The sequence below is a fragment of the Trichechus manatus genome, unplaced genomic scaffold (genome assembly GCF_000243295.1).
Source record: "Trichechus manatus latirostris isolate Lorelei unplaced genomic scaffold, TriManLat1.0 scaffold00119, whole genome shotgun sequence".
In the NCBI taxonomy this organism is placed as follows: domain Eukaryota; kingdom Metazoa; phylum Chordata; class Mammalia; order Sirenia; family Trichechidae; genus Trichechus; species Trichechus manatus.
Genome location: NW_004444055.1, coordinates 8,713,426 through 8,737,798, shown reverse-complemented (window position 1 = coordinate 8,737,798; position 24,373 = coordinate 8,713,426).

The window sequence follows — 24,373 nt, the reverse complement described above, 5'->3', positions numbered from 1 at the left end:
TTCTCCATTCCCTGACAGCAAAAGACGCTGTTTGCAGGTACTCAACATCACGGTATAGTGCTGTGGTCGGTAACCTTTTTCTGTAAAGGACCCGATAATAAATATATTAGGCTTTGCAGGCCATATAGTCTCTGTTGCAACTTCTCAGTTCTACTGTTGTAGAAGGAAAGCTATAGGCAATAAGTAAACAAATGATGATGGCTGTGTTAAAAAAACAACAAATTCGTTTATGACACTAACATATAGATTTCATATAATTTTTAACATGTCACGAAATATTATTCTTCTTTTGATATTTTCAACCATTATAATTTGAGAAGTCTTGCATTTAAGTTTCTTTCAGTTCTACCGCTTTTTAGCCTTGATAAACTCATTTAACTTCTCCTAACGTTGGTTTTGAGGGAGCTGTGGTGATTCAGTAGTTAAAGCGCTTGGCTGCTATCTGAAATGTTGGCAGTTCAAACCCACCAGCTGCTCCATGGGAGGAAGATGTGGCAGTCTGCTGCCATAAAGGTTTACAGCTTTGGAAGCCCTGTGGGGCAGTTCCACTCTGTCCTGTAGGGTTGCTATGAGTCAACTTGGCATCGGGTTTGGTTTTGGTTTTGGTTTTAACCCTGGTTTCTTCATCTGCAAACTAGGCAAATAACTCTCTGTTAACCCTTTAGAGTCACTGTAAGGATCAAATGAGACTGCCGGATAGATTACCCAATATGCAAGGTACACACAGGTTTACTTGTGCTTACTAATCTGTAGTGCACAATTTCACCTGTTTTTCACCACATCAAAGATGTGTACTTTGTGTAACTTGCTTACTAGTTAATCTGCCCCTGAGAGCGTATGAGAAGGCTAAAAATTATAAAGTAACATATTAATGAGGTGGTGACATCATCCTCATCATCCTCAGTACAGGTCCAGAATCCATAGTCTGCAATTCCGAAATTTAAAAAACTTTGAAAACTGTACGTTTTTCTCTAAGTTTGCAGCCAATTCATTTGTGTTAAAACTTGGCCTGAAATGACCTGAGCACTGTGGAGCCTTCTTTTATCTTATATAGTGTGAATATTCAAACTTTCCCTTGCAGAAACATTAATATGTTTGCTTATAGGATGCTGCCCCAACATTTGACATGAGTATGTGACATATCAGCTGTATTACCTTTTCAAAAACCAGGAAAATTCTCAGTCACAATTCATATCTGCCCACGAGGATATGACACATGGGTTTGTGAACTTGCATTGTAATTATTATGTATTTACAAGAACCCTTTTCTGGTGGTATTTCCTTTCTGAAACTGCTAAGCCTTTTCCCTTTAGCTTTGCGTCTGTTTTCAGTTTTTATCTAAAAGTCTTTGTTTTTTCCCTTCTTATCTAAAAACTTCACAGTTCCTTTGTCCCGCTAATGTTTGCCTTCTTCTAAAAATGAGAAAAGTTTGTTTTATTCATAATAAAATTGTACTTTTGATTCCGATGTATATCTCATTTGTCATTTGGAAGTTACTCTGGTTGGACTTATATTTGGTGTCTCTTATGAGTGATTTAACTATCCAAATAGATTTGATCAATATTTGATATGCTTATATTAAATGTTATTCTGACATTAGCTTTTTAAATAAAATTACTCCAGTTTTTTTTTTTTTTTTTTTTGGAGAATGTATAGTACATGTTTTTGTTGTCATTAATTTTTTTTTTTTTGCTTTTTATCATGAAAAATTTCAAACATATGTAAACGTAAAGAGAATGGTCTAATGTAACTGCATGTACCCATCTTCCAGCTACAGCAGTTATTGGCACTGCCAGTCTTTCTTTCATCTACCCCTCTCTCAATATTTCAGTTTTTCATATTATTTTTGTAACCTGCTTCTTTTAGCCAGCAGTCTCTACTTCTCCATTTTATCTCCTAGTAAATTTTCATGTCCTCTAGTATCCAGTCTGTATTCAAATATCCCTTTACAGGTGGTTTATCCAAACCAATTCCCAATTCAGGGCCACATCCTGCTTGTGTGTCCCTTAAATCCCTTTGAGTCTGTCAGAGTCCCTTTTTAAATGAATAAACTAGGCTGGCTCTGCAGGATGTCCCACTTTCTTGATTTGTCTGATTGCTTCCTCATGGTATCATTTAGCTTGCTCCTCTATTCCTGGTATTTCCCATAAATGTTTGCCATTTTTAACTTCCATTAAAAGTACAAAAACACATTCAGAATACAGTTTAAATGAAAGAAATTCCAAGTGTAACGTAAGTATCCATGAGTCTATACTAGTATAGGTAAATAATTGAGTAAATAAATAGGAGAGAAATGACAATTCTCCTGTACAAAAGAATTCCAAATAATTTATGTAGATACCTCCCCCTCAAGGAGGTAGAACGTAACCCCCTACCCTTTGAGTGTGGACTACTCTTAGTGTCTTGTTTCCAAAGATTAGCGTATGGAAAGGGAGAAAAAAGTAATTTTACAGTGGATAAACCTGGCAAACACTACCTCTGTCAGGTGATCGAGGGTAGCATCATCAGTGATAGGTCATGTTGATAGCATGTACCCTTGATATGATGTGATGAGAATGGGACTTCTATGGTCATCCTCCAAAAAAAAATTTTAAAAATCTACAACTCCAGTCTAACCATGAGAAAAACATTAGACAAACCCAAACTGAGAGACATTCTACAAAATGTACCTGACCAGTACGCCTCAAAACTGTTAAGTTAATCAAAAACAAAGACAACATATGGGAGGCTAAAGAGATGTGACAACTAAATGTAATGTGGTATCCTAGATGAAATCCTGAGGCAAAAAAGGGACATTAGTGAAAAACTAGTGAAATTTGAATAAAGTATGAAGTTTGTTGTTGTTGTTAGGTGCCGTTGAGTTGCTTCCAACTCATAGTGCCCCTGTGTGCAACAGAATGAAACACTGCCTGGTCCTGTGCCATCCTCACAATCATTATGCTTGAGCCCATTTTTTCATCCACTGTGTCAGTCCATCTCCTTGAAGGTCTGCCTCTTTTTCACTGACCCTCTACTTTACCAGGCATGGTGTCCTCCAGGGACTGGTCCAAAGTATGTGAGATGAAGTCTTACCATCCTTGCTTCTAATTAACATTCTGGCTGTACTTCTTCCAAGACAGATTTGTTTGTTTTTCTGGCAGTCCATGATATATTCAATATTATTTGCCAGCACCATAGTTCAAAAGCATCAATTCTTCTTTGGTTTTCCTTATTCATTCTCCAGCTTTCACATGCATATGAGGCATTGGAAAACACTGTGGCTTGGGTCGGGTGCACCTTAGTCCTTAAAGTGACATCTTTGCTGTGTGAAGTTTAGTTAATGATAATGTATCAATGTTGGTTCCTTAGCTGTGACAAATGAACCATAGTAACATAAGATGCTAGCATTAGGGGAAGTTGGATGAAGAGAATACGAGAACTCTGAACTATCTTTGCAACTTTTCTATAAATCTAAAACTATTCTGAAAGAAAAAATTTTATTTAAATAATCTCTAGGACTTGGCACCTGATTATCATAGAGGTAGAGGACAAGGGAGAAGGAGAAATGAAGATTATGTCAAAGTCTTAAACCTGAGTACCTAGAAGATAGCAGTGCCAGAGGACAGAAATAATGAATATAGGGGACAAGTCAGGATTGAATAGGAAATAATGAACTTGGGATACAAGGGAGACACCCATGAATATGATATACCTTCTAATACTTAAAAGGATAAAATACTAGACAGGGCTTCTGTTTTTCAGATGTTTTATTTAAAATAATGTCCAGCTGTGCAGTGTTTGACATTTAAATCTTAATTTAAGAAAAGAAGAATAAAGACATACTTTTTTTAACAGGGTTAAATAGTTCAATAACTATTGAACTTTGTATAAATAGCTGGGCTCCTGCCCATGTATATGTGTTTCTATGTGGATGTATTTATTCTGCATTGCTTGGAGCTTCTAGTGGCTATGAGCCCCTGTTTATTTGCAGAAGGATTTAAAGTCATGTTGCCAAGCGGAGCATTGTTTGCTTCAAGTGACTCAACAGCCAGAGCCAGCCCTTTTTCTTTAGTAGAAGTGCTAGTCATGTTGACCCAAATCACAAGGGAGAGCATGTTTTGTTTACTTCAGACAAAAAGTAAGAGCTTTGCTTGAGTCATTCCTTTTTCTATCTCCCCTTATATATTTTACAGCCAAAATTGCTTCAGAAATGGTCACAGCACTTCATCAGAGGCCTGTGTTGTCTGCTGTGCATTAAGTGTGTATATAATAAAACTACAGTTAAGACCCACACCAGCATAGGTCATGAACAGGCAATTTACAAAGAAGAAATACAGATGGTAATAAATGTATAAAAAAGTTAAACCACAAATAATCAAAGATATATGATTAAGCTTATACCCACAAGATTGGCAAAGATGATAAATACAGATCAAGTGCTGACAAGGGTATGTGGGGAAGAATGTTCTGGTGAGACTGCAAATTAACATAATCTTTTTGAACGGCAGTTTGATATGTGTATTCTAAGTCTTAAAATGTACATATCCTTTATTCCAGTAACTCTATTTCTAGGAGACTATCCGAAGGAAATAATAAGACAGGTATGTAAAAATGTATCCAAATAATGATCATCTAGGCACTGTTTAAAATAGTTACATATTACAAATAATCTCCAACATGAGGACATTTATATTCTACCTTGTAGATGTAGCTATTATAATAGAAAGACTTGCATTATTTTTTTTTAATTTCAAAATGAGCTCATACAATCCAGTTTATGTAAAATTTATGTGTGATGTGTGCTTCTAGAAGAACATACAGCAAAATTTTAAACTGTAGAAGTAAATAAAAATGTTTTAAAACCTAAACCTCTAAATTCTCTGTGCTAAATTCTGAGTGGTACAAACTGTCCTTGTCTCATAAATTGCTTTCGTTTGTAGAGCCTAAAAACGTGTCCCCATCACCACCCAAACTCTCCCTCTCCAAAATAATCCTGAATTTCTTAAATAAAAGTTACAGGTCATCCTGAATTATTGAGTAAGGATTTTCATTTGCAACATGAAGACTCTAGTGCTGTCTTAACCGAAGGGAAAGCAAATAAATAGATACCACTCCTTAGTTTTATTTTATGCTACAATACCCAAGACAGTGCTTAGTAGAAAGCACTATACTTAAGAGCACAGGGTGAAAAAATGAGATTTCAGGGGAAAAATCTATTTCTTCACTTTGGTTTCATTAATTTATATTTTGCTTCTTCCCAAAAAGTATTTAAAATACCTAGGTCTTGCAGTAAAATGTGTGCTGAGCATTAATACGCGTTCACACACATGAACAAACCAGCTGTACCATGATACTACCTCCAAGGTAACGATGATTTATAAAGACAGAATATGTTTCCAAAGACACTCAAAATTGCTAGAGACTTCACCTTTGACACATGTGAAATGATTCAAAATCATCTTTGTTCCGAGGTCAGTAGAAAACCAGTGTACTTGTGTGGTCCAGATCAGGCAAGGAGTAGAGAACTTGAGAAGAAGAGCTGACTGTGCCCAGCAGGATCTTTAAGTAAATAAAGCTTCATGTAGCCATATACAGCCTGACAGAGTAATAGGAGAGGGAAGGGGGTGGGGAAAGAACAAAAGGTTTATTGGTCACCTGCTCTTTGCCATGCACTGAGCTTAAGTGCATACTGTGTGCTATCTCATTTAGCAAACTGCAGGCATATTATAATGTTTAGATGGTAACTTGGTCTAAATATTTCTGAATAAATCACTTCTTTTCCTGATGTTGGTCTTACCAGCTGTATCCCGTGGGCAGCCATTCCCTAGACCTGCCAGTAAGTTGCTAATGATCCCAGATTTCCCCTCCTCCCACCACTATTCAGTATTCCATTACCTACCGCTTAAACCGCCCACCATAGCTAGGATGGGGAGGGTTTGGGATTATTCAAAGATGTCTGCCAGATGCCTTGGATTTCATAGGCAGAGTCATGAATGGGACGTCACTTTCATTAATTTATATCTGCCTTTTTCCAAAAGCTTTGAAGTACCAAAGTCTTCCAACAATATGTGTGCTGTGAGGCTTTATGTAAGAGGGAGACACCTTAAGAACTGCACACAGAAGGGCAATATATAAAAAAGCAAGACAATACAGGAAGGGAAAGGAAAGTAAAAGTCTCACTTTGTATGGGACGGACCAAGAGGAGTTAGGGAGAAAGACTTAGGACACTTGTACATGGGGATGGAGTTCCTTAAGATGCTTTAGTGATTAAAATATGCAGCATGTAGGAAGGGTGAGCATTGGGCTTTGTGGCAGGAGATTTGTCTCTTAGTCTCCTCCAGCTCCATGAAGCCTGCTTCCTATGATAGGACAAGTTCACGGCAAGGTTCTTTACCTTGAGCACAGTAATTCCATGCCCATTATCCTTGCCATGAACAGCTACACCTAAAATATCAGCCTTACTTATGCTGACACTCACTTATTTGTTCTTCTGCCCCTTTCCAACTTCACATTTTCTTACCTCTATTCCAAACCCTCCCCACTCTCCTCAAGTCACCTGCTCTGCTACCGCCTCATGTTCACAGAGTCCCAAATGGGCCTGTGGACTAAGTCTGTTCTCCTGCCGTGGTTTGTTCAGTCTTCACCCACACCCCTTGCCATCAAGTTGATTCCGACTCATAGTGACCCTGTAGGACAGAGTAGAACTGCCCTGCAGATTTCCAAGGCTATAATCTTTCCAGAAGCAGACTGTAACATCTTTCTCCTGCAGAGCTGCTGGTGGGTTCAAACTGCTGACCTTTCAGTTTGCAGCCAAGCACTTAACCACTGTGACATCAGGGGTCTTCCTTCACATTCCACCTTTATGCCTGCATGGCAGCCATTGGCTAGAGCCAAGAGTCTGCTGTCTCCATTAGTGCGGGCACATGCCATGCCCTCAGATTTGCCAAAGTCTTTACCCTCTCTATTGTTTCCACAGTCTTGGTCTGGAGGGTAGTCAGGTAAGTGTGTTCAGTTTGTGAAAATTCATAGAGCACTTATTATTTTATATTTTTCTGTGCATATGTTATACATCAGTTCTTAAAAGTAATTTAATAATGAATTTTAAAAGCAGAATCTTGATTTTCAGACAAACCCTATGCAGGAGACGTCATTATTTTCCCTACTTTGTAAATGCGGATGTGGAAACAAGGAAAGGGCAAGCAGTTTGTCCAGTCACACAGCTAGTACATGACAGAGCTAGGACTCACACCCAGGTGACTTGTGCTCTTGACCACTATGCTCTGCTTCCTCCTTGGAAAGCTGGTCTAACCCTGAGATACTCTAATTCTATTTTTGGCTTCTCCTTATTACCACTTTCATATCCAAAGCATGGCTTTCAGAGACATATTTATGTTTTTTCTTTTATATGGTAGATTAAAGATGGCCACAAATTATTTGCAACTCCTCCTTTTGAGAGGTGGGATCTAATTTCCTTCCTTTGAATTTTAGCTGGCCTTAGTGACTTGCTTATCTGGTAGAATGCAGTGGAGATCATATTGCATGACTTATGAGGTAAAATATAAGAAGGCTTGCAGCTTCGGCCTGGGCTTCTTTGAACACTCACTGTTAGAATCCAGTTGCCATGCTGAGGAAGCCCAAGAAACCCCATGAAGAGGCTCACATGGAAAGGAGGTATAAGTCCCCTGGTTGACAGTCCCAGCTAAGCCCCCAGCCTATAGCCAGCACCAACTTGCCAGCCTTGTGAGTGATCCATGTTGGAAGTAGATCCTCCAGCCTCAGTTGAATGATTCCAGTTAATTACACGTGGAGCAGAGATGAGCTGTCCCCACTAACACTGCCCAGATTGCAGATTTGGTGAGCAAAATAAATGATTATTATTATTTTAAGCCACTTAGTGTTGGAATGGTATGTTATATAGCAGTAGGTAACTGGAGCACCTGTCAACTTTGATGAACCAATATGAATGAGAAAGTGTGGTAAGAGCAAGAAAAATTTTATTTTCTTTAATATTAGTGCTATTACAGGAATTGTCTTCTAGCAAAAACAACTCTTAATTCAGATCATCCTAGAAATGATTTTTGCATAGTTAAAATGTTTTTTCTCTGTCTTCATTAAAGCAATTGTCAAAGACCACCTACATTAGTACAAATTTACTGACTAAATTGAAAGCATCTAAGAAAAAACACATTTGCTAGTAGAACGTCAACAAAGTGCTATCAAAATAATTGCAGGAACTAAATAGATGTAAAACCAGACTCTAGATGAATCTGTGAATCGCTGGAAATTAGGTAGAGGACAACACAGTCTAAAGTTAGCTCCTCACATTAGCTAAAGGAACAGAAGTCTAAAATCTAACGTTTTTGTTTGGAACTCCCCCCCTACCCAAGACATTTGCTTGGCAAATATTTTCCCAACCAGACAGCACAATTACATAGGGTGTGTTCTGCCAGACACAACTAGCTGAACTGGAGAGTGATTGATTACCAGGGTGATATGTTTACCACAAAGGGAAATCACAGGGTTATCGCTCCCATTCCTCCTGATCCCTTTTCAATTTGTGCTTCCTGTGCTCAGTACTGCCTGCAAAATAAGTGAGGAGGGGAAGAGATGCGCTTGAATGCGTGGCTGGTGGTGAGATGCTTATGAGAAACTTGATAGCTATGGTTGGTGGTGTAAGTTGACTATTGTCCCCATGTACAAGATGAAATGCTGCCCAGTCCTGCAGCATCCCCATGATTGGTTGAAGATCAGACCATTGTGATCCCCCTAGAGTTTTCATTGGCTGATTTTGTAAAGTAGATTTCTAGGCCTTTCTTCCTAGTCTGTCTTAGTCTGACACTCTGCTGAAACCTGTTCAGAATTACAGCAACAGGCAAGCCTCCACTGACAGAAGAGTAGTGGCTGTGCATGAGGTGCATTGGGTGGGAATCGAATCCAGGTCTCCTGCATGTAAGGCAAGAATTCTACCACCAAACCACCAGTGCAGCTCAGAAAGTTGGTAGGTCTACTAAAATGTAAGGAAAGATGGCACAATATATAGTTGAGTGAAAAAAACAGCAGTTTCACAGACAAACAGGTATTACATGAAGCAATATGGTTGGTATATACATGGATGGATAAAAGTTAGAAAGAGAGGTGTTTTTTTTAAAAAGGGTTAAAGGTTGTATTCTGTTGGATCAGGTGTTGACAAACTTTTCCTGTAAAGGACCAGATAGTAAGTACTTTAGGCTTTGCATCCCAGACAGTCTCTGTCTCAGCTACTCAACTCTTCCGCTGTAGTACGAAAGCAGCCATAGACAATGTATAAACAAATGGGTGTAGCTGTATGCCAATAAATATTTATAGGCATTGAAAATTGAATTGCATATAGTTTTCATGTGTCACAAAATATTTTTTTCAGTTATTTAAAAATGTAAAAACCATTTTTAGTTTACAGGCTTTAAAAAAACAGGCTGTAGGCTGGATTTGGCCCATGGGCCATAGTTTACCAACCTCTGTTGTCATTTGTAGGGTCGCTATGAGTTGGAATTGACTTGACTACAAGGGGTTTGGTTTGGTTTGTTTTTGGTAGTGAAGTAGTTAAGAGCCACGTTTGCTAACCAACAGGTTGGTGGTTCAAATCCACTAACCACTCCTTGGAAACCCTACAAGGCAGTTCTCTGTCCTGTAGGGTCGCTATGAGTCAGAATCGACGGCAATGAGTTTGGTTTTTTGTTGTTGTTGTCATTTGGTGGGGGAGTAGTTAGGTGATTTGGAAGAGAGGAGGTGGCTTGCCTTCTGTTTTCTACTTCCTACAGTTTTATACTTTTAGGACTATTTAGAATCAACATATACTACTTTTATAATTTAAATAAAAAGTATTTCCATGTTACGGCCAAAAGGGGCCAGGGGGGTGGAGGAGTCTCTGTAAAGGGCCCTGTTAGGTTTCAGTGGGTAAAGGATAAATCCCTTGGGATTCAAAGCAAAGTTGCTGATCTCATGGAGCACACAGTCATTGTTGAATCTAATCTGATTTTGTCCTATTCATCTGAATTGATGTTTTCCTTCAGGTACGGCAAACTAGTTTCACCTCACAAGTCAACTCTGATTGAGAGGAATTCTGAGAGTTAATTAGAAAGAAGATACTCATCTGTGACTCATCTAGGAAGAAGAGCGTGATGATACATGGGTCCCATATCTGTCATCCCTTCTATAGACTATGAATCATGGCACACACAAGGCAACTGAGGGGAGTGTGATGTGATGACGGTGGAGTAGATAAAAATAGACAGGATTCAAAGTAATTTCTCTTCTGCCTCTTCTTTGTGACATAGTTCATAGAGCCTTAGTTTCTTCATCCTTAAATGGGGTAATGATATCTATCTACTTCATAAGATTGTTATAAAGGTTATTTATTCTGCTTCTTATCATTAGTGTCACCATTGTCAGCAACATTATTATTAACAGCTATAACAATTATTGAACACATATGTGCTGTCTTAAACACATTACATGTATTATCTCACTTAATCCTCTCAATAACTCTATAAGGTTCTATTATTCCCATTTTACAGATGAGAAAACAGAGGGATTACAAATCTGCTCAATTTTGCACAGCTGATAAAGGATGACATGATGTACAGGAGAGTGCCTGGCACTGTGCTTGGCTCATAATAGGCACTCATCACATGTTCCTTTGCCTCCCCCGCCCCTACCTCTGCCCTTTGCTGTGTAGCAGCAGATGTTGAGGACACTTCTAGCTCTTTGTGGATAGGTTGTTTATGGGTTGGTAGGGAAAACAATTTACTTTTTCCTCATCCAGACCTGCTAAGACTAGATAGGTCCCATAGGATATTTCTTTTCATGAAGGAGTAAATAAATGAAGACTTCAGCCCAGCTTGGGCATTTGACAAGACTGCATTTTCATGGAGAGCCCAAACAGGAAATAAATGACACAATAAAATTGGGTAACTTGAAAAGAATTAATAAAGGAACCTTTACAAAGGTGGAGGGAAATCACAGAGATAGCACAGTATTCCAAGCCTAATAAGAGAGGGGCTGATACCAACCCTAGACCTGAAAAGGAAGGGGAGTGGTTACAGAACCTGGAGATAGCCCAGTGACCCCTGCCACTGCGACAGCCCAGCCAGCCCGCAGAGATCCAAAGAGAAGGGACCTGGGGAAATGAATTCCCCGGCTTCCCTCTCAGCTCCTGCCAGGGCTCCCCATGTGAGAAGCAAACCCAAAGGTAGAGGGTTATCTTGAGGTGGAGGTGGAAGATATTCAGCACAGCTACAATCCTGGGCCTGACTGGGAAGTGGTGAGGTGAACTGCAGTTTCACGATTTCTCACACTTTTTGGTATTTGTGCAGATTCAAACATTCTTGGCTCCAGCTGTTCAACAGATGCTGGAGCCACCAGGTAGACAGTTACAAATTACTTTTTATACGTGCATACATGGAAAAAGTCCCTGTCAATGGTTTAGTTGGAGGACAAAGGATTGGGATTGGTATTTCTAGGTTTCATATAGCCTTTGAGACTGATTCAATGTCTCATTAGCTATACCTCTTAAAAACCTCAGTTTACTTATTTATAAAATGAGCACAGTAATACATCCTTCTCCAGGACATATGAGGCTTCAACTAGTTAAAGTCCATATGTTTTTGAAATTTCTCAGATTAAAAGTACATGAAATGACAAGTCTTGTTATGCTGGCTTTCATATGTAATAGTAATTAGACATATTATCTCATATTGAAATTGAGATACAAGTACCCTTGACTTTAGATTGTTGATTCTGTGGATTATGGATTATCACATTTTAGAGGTTCATCTTGGAGGTGAATAGCTTGACTTGAAAGGGTATAGGAGTTTTTTTCTGACCGTTTTACATATTAGATGGTTTTAGAAATGCTGACCAGATTAATAATTGGGACAGTTTCTGCCAAGAATTAACCACTTCAGTCAACTGCGTTTCTAGACCTTCTTCCATTATTATAGTCTATGTAGTTGGTGAAACCCAGAATAAATTACCGAAATAAAATTTAAACATCAAAGAAGACTCTTTCATGTCGTATCTCTACTAAGTACCTTAAAATTTAGTCAGTGTACTGGTGATGATGTAGAATAACTGGAATTATCATGCATTATTGGTGAAAATGTAACTTGGCTCAAGCAATTTTTAAAACCTTTTAGTTTCCACTAAACCAAAGCCTGTAACTACCCAAATACCAGCAGTTCTACTCCTTGATATATACCCAAGAGAAATGAGTATATATGTCCTCCAAAAGACATGCACAAGGGTGTTTTTGGCTGTCCTGTTTCTAATAGCACCAAATTGGAAATAACTCAAATGAACATCAACAGGGGAGTGGATAAAAAAATTGTGGTACTTTCCTGTAATGAAATATTTCACAGCAACGAAAGATAATCAACTAATGGAGCGTGTGAAAACATGCATAAATCTCAAAGATATTATGTAGGGTGAAAGAAACCAAGCACAGAAAGAGTACCTGTATGATGAAGTTAGACATAGATAAAACTAATTGTTGGTGATAGATGTAAGAAAGAAAGAGAGAGACAAAGGAAAAATGGTTACACCTTGTACCAGTGGGGAAGGAAGAGAGTATTGATTTGAAAGGGGCATAATAAAACCCTCCAAGGTGTTAGGAATTTTCTACATTTTGATATGGGTGATGCTGTAAAGATAATCCTACATAAACAATTCATCAGACTGTGTACTTAAGATTGTATATCTTACCTCATAAAAACACTTTATACTTTAAAACATTTTTTTTAAGTTTTATAAAAAAAAAAAGTTTATTGACTGTTTCAGCCAAACCCTGGCAAATGCAGCAATAATAGTGCTTGGGAAACATATTGAAACATTTACCTTGCTACAGAATATACATAGATACAACCTTTCTGGAGAGTTTAGCAATGTGTGTAAAAAAAAAAAAAAACCTTAGGGTTATGTATACCTTTCGACCTAGAAATATCCTATAGAAATCATTAAGGAAACATCCTTTAACTGTAAGGATGTTTATTTCAATGCCCTTTGTAATACTGAGCATTTGAAATATCTCAATGGTCAATTTAGAGAATTGGTAAATAAATTCTGGAATAATAATCAGTTATTTTTGAAAAGTGGTCTGTGTTTGCATTCGTGTGTGTTTCTAATGCGTAAACAAAATAGACATAGCAAAGACTTCAGAAAACCGTGTTAGTTGACTCAAAAAGTGGCTCTGCAGATGATTAAGACATTTTAAATACACATATGGAATCAAATTAACAAATATTAGTAGATGTCTGATATCACATTATTCACATCACTGGAGGAAAGGTATTATATAGGTCTCACATACCTTCCTTGAAAATCTCTTTATTCTCATAGTCTTTGGTTTAGCCTTAGATTTGTTTAGGACCGGTATATCTGATTCAGACTCAGCAAATGAAATCTTGTCTGTGGCCCTGAAACTTTGGTTTTCCATTTTGGCGGTTGCTTATTACAGAAACTCCAGACTTCTGAGAGAGGCTGTTGATGTAGGTACAGAGACTGAGCGCTAAACAGTAAAGCCATTTGAGAGAAAGCTGTTGGATAGAGTTGAAGGCTGGAAACATTCCCATAATAAAACTCCACTCTGTATTTGGTGACCATTATTACAGTGTCCTTTTAGAGTTGTCTCTGAGAAGCCCACTTGGAGACATCTGGACTTTCTAAAATGTAGTATCATCTCCCATGGAAATAACATTACATGCTAATTAATTGTCAGGAGGCAACATTATCCAAATTGGCATCTGTAACTCCTAAAGAATATATAAAGTTTTGATTATTTGGTCAAGAAGGCATCCTCAAAATTTATTTCTGTCTCTTCTTTTTGGCCAGAGGAAAAATTAATACCTCAATGGCCCTGGTAGATTCCTTGTATTAAACAGTGTATATAAGAGATTTTGTACTGTCATTTCAAAAAGGTTTTTTATTCAAGCTAGCCAGAAATCTTTGGGAGAGGATAATTTTCTTATTGGGAAAATAGAAATCACCTTATTTTCAAAGTTGCCTTATATTCAACCATTCTTTTAAAAAAAATTCTCAGAGCCTTAATTTCTGCATCTGTAAAATGGAAAAAAAGATGCTACAACATCTTAGAGTTACTGAAAGAATTAAATAGTGTCTGACACATGACAATTTCTCAGTAAATTGTAGCTCTGTGTGTGTATATCTGTACACACATACACACACACACAGACATAGCACTATATACAGGAGTCACTGTTTACCTTAGTTTCTCACCTCCTACCTAGCACCATACTTGGTGCCCACTAGGCACCATTGTTTTTGCTTGAAGCCACATTTTTTGTTTGTCAGATATGGCAAACAAAGTTTTAGTGACTCATGTTTTTTTCTCTAGGCTATACCAACCTGGGGTTTCAGTAGAATCATAAATATTTTCTAATAAAATTAAATATGACAACAGCAGGTTTAACCCCTTCCAATGCTCTCCTTTTTGTTCAGGTGGATTCTTATGGTGCCCTGTCTTCTTACCTCATTCATTCATTCATTCCCCAAATATGTACTAAACACCAATCATAAGCTATGCAGAGAGCTAAGTGTTGGAGACATATTGAACAAAACAAGAAGGGCCTGCCTTTACTCATGGAGATTATAGTCTGGTGGGGGTGCTCCCATGACGTCACTTCCTCTGCTTCCCCAGTGTTTACCAAGCAATTCTCAACCCTCATTCCCTGTTGCTTCTGAGTGTTAGTCCTGGAGGTCAGCTGCTTGCTTCAGTGGGTATAGCTATTTTCTGAGCATTGGGCTTCCCTGTCTTCCAGGCAAAGATGAACTTCACCTCCTCTGCCATGCTGGACCTCTAAATAGGTCAGGGGTTACGTAGCCCATATTGATCTGGAACTGTCTCCACGAACTCTATTGAGACTTAACTTATTGTTGCACAAAATCTTGGCTGAAAGACTTGAAAAGTGTCCCATAAACAAACACCAGGTTATCTGAGGCTTGTCCACATGATTTACCAGCATGCTTGGTTTTCAAAGATGTGAAAGGAAAACTAGAGAAATGTGTCAGCCGTTATTGTCATGAACCAGAGATATTTTCAGGGGATGGGGAGGGATTCCAGTCCTAAGTCTCTTCAGATTTGAAACAGCAAGGATTATGCAAAGATGAAAAACAAAAGTAAACACTAAAGCTGTGAACGAAGAATGAACACAAAGGAGGGAAATCCTTCTATGGAAACAAGCTTTCCTCCAGAGGAGAAAAACAAGAACCTGCTAAAAAATCTGTCAGCCTGTGTGTAATAAATGGAGGCTGGAGTCTACATAATGCCTTCCTGCTCCATATTTCTATGCTCAAACACTATGTTTTAATTAGTGTTTGGCAGCTCAGGAATTGATGTGGCAGACACTGGTGCCGTTTTGGAGTGGGGACACAACAAATGTGAAGATGATTCTAGAGCAGGATAAGGTAGATTCTAGAGGGTAAGGGCTCACAGTAGAGTGAGAAAAAGTAAACAAATCCTGTGAAGTTGGAAATGAAGATAAAGGCAGCTTGATTTGAGAAGTTATTCCTCCTGAGTTAACTCATTCCTTAATCAAAGCAGTATTTGTTGAGCACCCAGTCTGTGCCTTACACTGTCCTGGGGTTTGGAATTACAGCAGAGGCTGGGGTGGAGGGCAGCGCATACACCTCTGACTGCCTACCATTTGCCTATAGGGCTTGGGATTTTGCACTGAAATCTTCAGCAACCCTGAGAACTCTGTCTCACTGTTGGGAAGTAGTGAAGCCAACCTCAAACCAAGGTCTTTCTCACTCCAAAGTATGTCTCCTTATTGTTTTGGAATCTCTATCCTACTGTGGTTTTGTTTTAATTTTTGTTTTTAATCATGGCTAAAATCTTTATTCTGTTGTGAAATGTCACTTTTGCTTTGATCCTTGGAAGCAGCTTTCAGCCACAATGTCCTCTGATCCAAGAACTGTATTTTTAGGTAGTGTGACTGATTCCATCTTTTTTCTCCAGCTTCTGTATTTTCCCCAAAACCTCTGAAACATGGGTTTCATGTGCAAGCTCTGAATGATCCATTCTGTTGTCAAATATTCTTTGTGAAGTTCCCCCAAGATCTTCTCTGCTTCCTCCCCAAGACAGACACAGAGGCATCTTCCTCCAAATGAAGCTTAGTACTCCAGGTTCTTGACTTTTCTCATTCCAAAGTCAAATTCTATTTGAAAGAAAAAAACATGTTTACAGTAGAACATGGTAAAATGAAGTTCTACACGTTTGATCCAGCAAAGTCTAATACAGAAACTATAGAAGAGTCATGAGTAAGCATTATTGCGAAAACTTTAAAATTGTAGGATATATCTGTATCTTTAATTTTATGCTTTATTCATTCAACTAATTTATTGAGCTCCTACTATGTGCCAAGCACTGCCGTACTGGAGATATATTTAGCAATGAACAAAGCAAACGAAAAAATTCTTACTCTCATGAAGTTTATATTTTAATGGGGGAAATAGTCAATAAGCATAACAGGCAAGTACATATGGTATGTCAGAAATTGGTTAAGTGCTAAGGAGAAAAATAAAGCAGAGAATAGTGTTGGGGAGTATCAGGAGGTATGGTTGCAATTACATAGGGAGGCCAAAGAAAGTCTCACTGAGATGACGTTTGAGTAAAGATATGAAGAGAGTGAAGGAGTGAGCATTCAGATATCCTGAAGGAGCATATTTCACCCAAGAACACGATAAGTACGAAGACCTTGAGAATGAAGCACATGCATTCTAGGAGCTCAGGGGATATAGTAATAGAGGTGAGGTCCAACTGTGTAGATTCTTGTAGTATTTTGGTTTTTCTCTGAGTGAGATGGGATCCATTGGGGGTTTTGAGCAGGGAATGACAATATTTGACCTAGTTTTAACAGGACCACTCTAGCTGTTCCATAAGGATACCTATCAGACATCCAGTGGGCAGTTGAATAAATGAGACTAGAGTTCAGGGAGAGTCCAGGCCTGGAGATAGAAAGTTGGGAGTTATCAGTCATGAGAGTGGAAGAGGTCACCTGGAACAGAGCAAAGACAGAAGAGAGAAGAGGAGCAAGAACTGGGCCTTGGAGCACTCCAGTTTTAAGAGATGGAGAAATGAGGAGAAACTAGCAAAGGAGACTGAGAGAGCAGCCAAAGAATTAGAAGGAGAGCCAAGACAGTATGGTGCCTTGGAAGTCAAGAGAAGAAAGTGTTTTAAGGGGGAGGACTAAGAACAGACAATTGGATTTAGCAATGTGGAGGTCATTGGTGACTTTGAGAGGAGCAATTTCAGCGGAGCAATAGAGGTGAGAGGTTTAATGAAGTGGGTACAAAAGGGAACAAGAAGGAAGAGATTGGAGCAAGTGAGTGTAGACAACCCAGAGAGTTTTGCCATAAAGGGAAGGAGAAAAAATGGATGGTAGCTGGGAGGGAGAAGTGGAGTCAAGAGAGGAATTTTTAAATATGGGGAAAATAACAATATGTCTGCGTGCTGTTGGAAATGACCTACGGAGAGAGAGAAAAATGATGATGCAGGAAAGAAAGGGGAGCATTGCTAGTGTGATGCCCTTGAGTAAGGAAAAAGGGTTGGGATATACAGAACAAGGAGAGAGGTTGCCCTCAGGATCACGGACATTTCATCCACAGCAATATGAGGGAAGGCAGTCTGTATGGGCAGATGCAGGTAGCTGGGGAGAACTCGTGGAAGTTCTCTTCTGATTGCTTCAATTTTTTTCAGAGAAGTAGAGAGCAAGGCATGAGCCATGAGTGAGGATAGGGGTAGAAGGAGGTATTGGAGGTTTGATGAGAGAGGAAAAGTATGAATTAACCATGTTGGAAACTGGGAAAGTAAATGGACCAGGGAAATGTGGTATGATTACAAGTGCAATTTAAAATTAATTTAAAATGAGACCAACACATGCGAGTATGTTTTTCTCCAGCCGTGTTTAGCTGCACGGGTGCAGGCACAGAGTAAGTGGAGAGTCAGATTTAACCAAGGTGGAGGTTTTGTCAGATGAGTAGTATGAAGAGGAGAGGAAAGGGAGTTGGGGGTTATAGGTTAAGTGAAGGTAAGTGAGAACATGAAGAGTATTAATCATAGTGAAAAGATGGTAGGGTTAATACATTATAGGTTTCCTTGGATTTAGAGATTACTAAAGGGAGGGACTTGAGTGTACCAACAATCATGAAGATGGTGCAGGACCAGGCAATGTTTCATTCTGTTTTTCATGGGGTTGTCATGAGTCAGAGCTGACTGGATGGCACCTAACAACGAAAGGGAGAGAGAGAGAGCTGGAAATCAAGGTGATGGTAGTTGGGATGCTTGAAATTGATAATGGAGAAAGTGCAGTTCAGGTGGAGGACAAGATATTTGATGGAGAAGTGGCCAAGGAACAGAGATGTAGATTTTGAAATCACTGTGTATTTTATGAGATGAGTAATATTGGCAAGGGTAACAGTGAGTCAGGAGCGAAAATCTGTAAGGAATAAGGGGTATGTGGCTGGAGATGGGGAGGTGTTCTATTGATAACTGCAACAAAGATGGGTAGCCAGTGGTATAGTCTAATGACAGCAGCTCTTCAAAGTTGTAGAGTATAGAGGGAAGTGAAGATCATTGACCCTGAGGAGCAAGGTGGCCGACTATGGCACTTCTGGACCCATGACACAAAGTGGGGGAGAGAGAAAGCAGGGTCCTCCAGGAAGACCCAGGAAAGTAAATGAAGAATACTTTCCAAGTTCAAAGTAAAGTACAAAGTTTGAGAATAGAGAGGGCTTTGCTAATGAGCGTGGTTTCCAGAGACAGAGTAGAAGAGTTTTGGGCATTGATGGTGTTTAGAACTGTATGGCCTTGGGAGTCTGGTGATGATGGTTATTTGCCTGCATCCCGGGAGATTCTGGGCTTGTAGTGACCAGACTTAACAGGAATTTAGGGCACATAAGAACTCTCTATACAGGCTTTGGAAATTTTTAGAAACACACTTCCTGAAAGAGCCAGAAGAAGTTTGGATCTGGCCAACAAAATGTAATACAGTCTGTGGCAGGATGCACCGTGTACAACAGGATTGATTTTAAAGGCAGATTGTGGATATGAGACTGAGAATGTGTGTGTTGGACAGGGGCAGAGTGGTAATCGTACAATGAAGGAGTATCTTGCCAGGAGCTCTTAGAAATTTTGTCTTGCCCCTTAAGTAAAGAATACTTAAGAGAAAAGTAAATGAAAATAAATCAGAGTCCTCAGTAGTTGTATCAGGGTGGTGGAGTTACGGACAGTTTTTCTCCTTTTTTTCTTCACTGTGTTCCCCGTGAGTTCCATCAAAGGACCTCACCACTGAACTCAGTTTAAGAACTCCACCACCTCTTATAGTTTAAACAAAACATCCAATATGTTTTTTTTTTAAACAGGGTTCAAATTATTTTGGCTAGAATCCACTAAGGAAAAAACACACATTAAAAACAACAATGACCACAAATAATATCCCTGCTGATGACATTTTCCTGAGTGTTCTTAATGTGTTTTCACAGGATATCCCAGGTAAAGCCAATGCCTGTCTGTCCTTAAATACCTAAGTACAATGCATCCTGCCACAGACTGTATTACATTTTATTGGCCAGGTCCAAACCTCTTCTGGTTCTTCCAGGAAGTGTGTTTCTAAAAATTTCCAAAGCCTGTATATAGAGTTCTTATGTGCCCAGATACACAGATTTGCAATTAGGAAACGCTCTAGGGTTGTTCTTTGTATGTGTTTGCTAAGTCCTCTGAAACCTCAAAGGCTGTTAGAAGTCAAATTATTCTAAATTTTCAGTTTGGTTATCAAGTCTCTTTATTTTTATTAGACAAAGAGTACAGTTATTCCTTTACTATCATCTATCCTTATCCTCAGCATCCTTTCTTTGTAATTAAACCTCCTGGTTTTCTAAAACAAGATTATTGCACAAATGCTTATAGAAACTTACTTACCTGTTATCTACCTAACCCACTAAACACAGTAGAATATTTTTGAAATTCCTTATCATGCTTTAGGGCAAGTATGTTGATTTTCCCCCAGGTTATAGGCAGAACACCATATTATCTAACGAGACAGACATTGGAATTGAGCAGAAATATAAGGAATACCCTTAATCACAGTGTATTTCTTGAATGAATGAGAGACAGATTTGTTCATTCATCTGGCAGTCCATGGTATATTCAGTATTTTTCACCAGCACCATAGTTCAGAAGCATCAATTCTTCTTCAGGCTTCCTTATTCATTGTCCAGCTTTCACATGCATATAAGGTGATAAAAAACACCATGGCTTGGGTCAGGCACACCTTCTTCCTCAAAGTGACATCTTTGCTTTTCAGTATTTTAAAGAGGTCTTTTGCAGCAGATTTGCCCAATGCAATATGTCATTTGATTTCATGACTGCTGCTTCCATGGGCGTTGATTATGCATCCAAGTAAAATGAAATCCTTAACAACTTCAGTCTTTTCTCCATTTATCATGATGTTGCTTATTGGTCCAGTTGTGAAGATTTTTGTTTTCTTTATGTTGAGATGTAATCCATACTGAAGGCTGTGGTCTTTACCTTCATCAGAAAGTGCTTCAAATCCTCTTGGCTTTCAGCAAGCAAGATTGTATCATCTGCATATTGCAGGTTGTTAACGAGTCTTACTACAATCCTGATGCCACATTCTCCTTTATGTAGTCCAGCTTCTCCAATTATTTGCTCAGCGTACAGACTGAATAAGTATGCTGAAAGTATACAACCCTGATGCACACCTTTCTTGACTTTAAACCATACAATATCCCTTTATCGTGTTTGAACCACTGCCTGTGTACACGTTCCACATGAGCACAATTACATGTTCTGGAATTCGCATTCTTCACAATGTTGTCCAAAATTGGTTATGATTCATACAGTTGAATGCCTTTGCATAGTCAATAAAACACAGGTAAACAATCTTTCTGGTATTCTATGCTTTCAGTCAAGATTCATCTGACGTATCTCTTGTTCCATGTCCTCTTCTGAATCCGGCTTGAATTTCTGGCCGTTCCCTGTCGATGTATTGCTGCAACCACTTTTGAATGATCTTCAGCCAAATTTTACTTGCATGTGTAAATGATATTGTGTAAATTATATTGTTCAATAATTTCCACATTCTGTTGGATCACGTTTCTTTGGAATGGGCACAAACATGGATCCCTTCCAGTCGGTTGGCCAGGTAGCTGTCATCCATATTTCTTGGTATAGACTAGTGAGCACCTCCAGCACTGCATCCGTTTGTTGAAACATCTCAGTTGGTATTCCATCAATTCCTGGAGGCTTGTTTATTGCCAGTACCTTCAGAGAGGCTTGCACTTCTTCCTTCAGTACCATCAGTTTTTGATCGTGTGCTGCCTGCCTCCTGAAATGGTTGAACGTCGACCAATTCTTTTTGGTACAGTGACTCTGTGTATTCCTTCCATCCTCTTTTGATGCTTCCTGCATTGTTCAGTATTTTCCCTGCAGAATCCTTTAATGTTGCGACTCGAGGCTTGAATTTTTTCTTCAGTTATTTCAACTTGTAAAATGCCAAGCATATTTTTCCCTTTTGGTTTTCTGACTCCAGCTCTGCACTTTTGATTATAATACTTTACATTGTCTTCTCGAACTGTCCTTTGAAATCTTCTGTTCAGTTCTTTTACTCATCATTTCTTCCACTCACTTTAGTTATTCTACATCCAAGAGTAAGTTTCAGAGTCTCTTCTGACATCCATTTTGGTCTTTTCATTCTTTTCTGTTTTTTTAATGACCTCTTGCTTGCTGCACATATAATGTCCGTAATGTTTTCCGCAACTTGCCTGGTCTTTGGTCATTAGTGTTCAGTGTGTCAAATCTGTACTTGAGATGGTCTCTAAATTCAGGTGGGGTATACTCAAGATCATATTTTGACTCTCATGGACTTGCTCTAATTGTCTTCAGCTTCAGCTTGAACTTCCACATGAGAAGTTAATTGGTGATCTGTTCCATAGTTGGCCTCTGGCCTTGTTCTGACTGATGACATCAAATGAGAGATTTTCTATCGTCTCTTGATTCCTGTGTATTCCATCTAGTGAGGTCCATGGCTGTAGTCACTGCTTATGCTTGTGGAAAACGGTATTTGCAGTGAAGAAGTTGTTGACCTTGCCAAATTCTGTCATGGGATCTCCAGCGTTGTTTCTATCACCAAGGCCACATTTTCCAACTACTGATCTTTCTTCTTTGTTTTCAACTTTCACATTCCAATTACCAGTAATTATCAATGCATCTTGATTGCATGTTTGATCAATTTCAGACTGCAGAAGTTGGTAAAAACCTTCAATTTCTTCATCTTTGGCCTTAGTAATTGGTGTGTAAATTTGAATAATAGTCATATTAACTGGTCTTTCTTGTAGGCGTATGGATATTATCATATCACTGACAGCACTGTACTTCAGGAAAGATCTTGAATTCTTCTTTTTGACAGTGTATGCAATGCCATTCCTCTTCAAATTGTCTTTGAAGCATAGTAGACCATATAATTTTCCGATTCAGAATGGCCAGTGCCAGACTATTTCGGCTCACTAATGCCTCGGATATAGGAGTTTATACATTCCATTTCATTTTTTATGACTTCCAATTTTCCTAGATTCATACTTCATACATTCCACATTCTGATTATTAATGGATGTTTGCAGCTGTTTCTTCTTGTTTTGAGTTGTGCCACATCAGCAAATGAAGGTCCTGAAAGCTTGACTCCATCCACGTCATTAAGCTCAGCTCTACTTTAAGGAGGCAGCTCTTCCCCAGTTGTCTTTTGAGTGACTTCCAACCTGAGGGGCACGACTTCCAGCACAATATGGAGCCCTGTATATATATATATACATATATATATATGTATATACGTGTATATATATATATTTATATACATATATATTTTCTATTTAAAGAAAATACCCCAAGAGTCCAAAAGAAAACTTCTAGATCTAATAGAGGAATTTATCAAAGTTGCAGGATACAAGGTCAACAAATACAAATCAGTTGGGTTTCTATACACCAGCAATGAGAAATCTGAAAGGGAAATGAGGGAAACAATTCCATTCATAGTAGCATCTAAGAGAATAAAATACCTAGAAATAAATCTAACCAGGGATATGAAAGACTTATACAATGAAAACTGTAAAACACTACTAAAAGGGATTAAAGAAGACTTAACATAAATGGAAAGATGTTACATGCTTATGGATTGGAATACTTACTATTGTTAAGATGTCGTTACTACCCAAAGCCACCTATAGATTCATCACAATCGCAATCAAAATTCCAACAGCGCTCTTTACAGAAATAGAAAAACAAATCCTCAACTTCATTTTTTTATATTTTTTTATTGTACTTTAGATGAAAGTTTACAGAGCAATCCAGTTTCTCATTAAACAGTTAATATACATATTGTTTTATGACATTGGTTGCCAACCCCACGACATCTCAACAGTCTCCCCTTCTCAACCTTAGGTTCCCTATTACCAGCTTTCTTATCCCTTTCTGCCTTCTCATCCTTGCCTCTGGGCTGGTGTGCCCCTTTAGTCTCATTTTGCTTTATGGCCTGTCTAATCTTTGGCTGAAGAGTGAACCTCAACTGTGACTTCATTACTGAACTAAAGGGTATTCAGGGAGCATACTCTTGGGGTTTCTCCAGTCTCTGTCAGACCAGTAAGTCTGGTCTTTTTTTTTGTTTTTGAGTTAGAATTTTGTTCTACATTTTTCTCCATCTTTGTCCAGGACTCTCTATTGTGATCCCTGTCAGAGTAGTCAGTGGTGGTAGCCAGGCACTATCTCGTTGTACTGGACTCAGTCTGGTGGAGGCTGTGATGCTTATGGTCCATTAGTCCTTTGGACTAATCTTTTGCTTGTGCCTTTGGTTTTCTTCATTCTCCCTTGCTCCAGATGGGGTGAGACCAGCCAAGTACCTTAAATGGCCGCTCACAAGCTTTTAAGACCCTAGACACTACTCACCAAAGTAGAATATAGAACATTTTCTTTATAAACTATGTTATGGCAATTGAGCTAGATGTTCTCTGAGACCATGATCCCCACAGCCCTCAGCCCAGTAATTTGATCCCTCAGGGAATTTGGATGTGTCTATGGAGCTTCCATGACATTGCCTTCAAAAAGTTGTGCTGGCTTTCCCAGTATTGTGTACTGTCTTACCCTTCACCAAAGTTACCATTTATCTATTGTCCATTTAGTGTTTTTCAGCCCCACCCTCCCTCCCTCATAACCATCAAAGATTGTTTCTTTTTGTGTGTAAACCTTTTTATGAGTTTTTATAATAGTGGTCTCATACAATATTTGTCCTTTTGTGATTGACTTATTTCACTCAGCATAATGCCCTCCAGATTCATC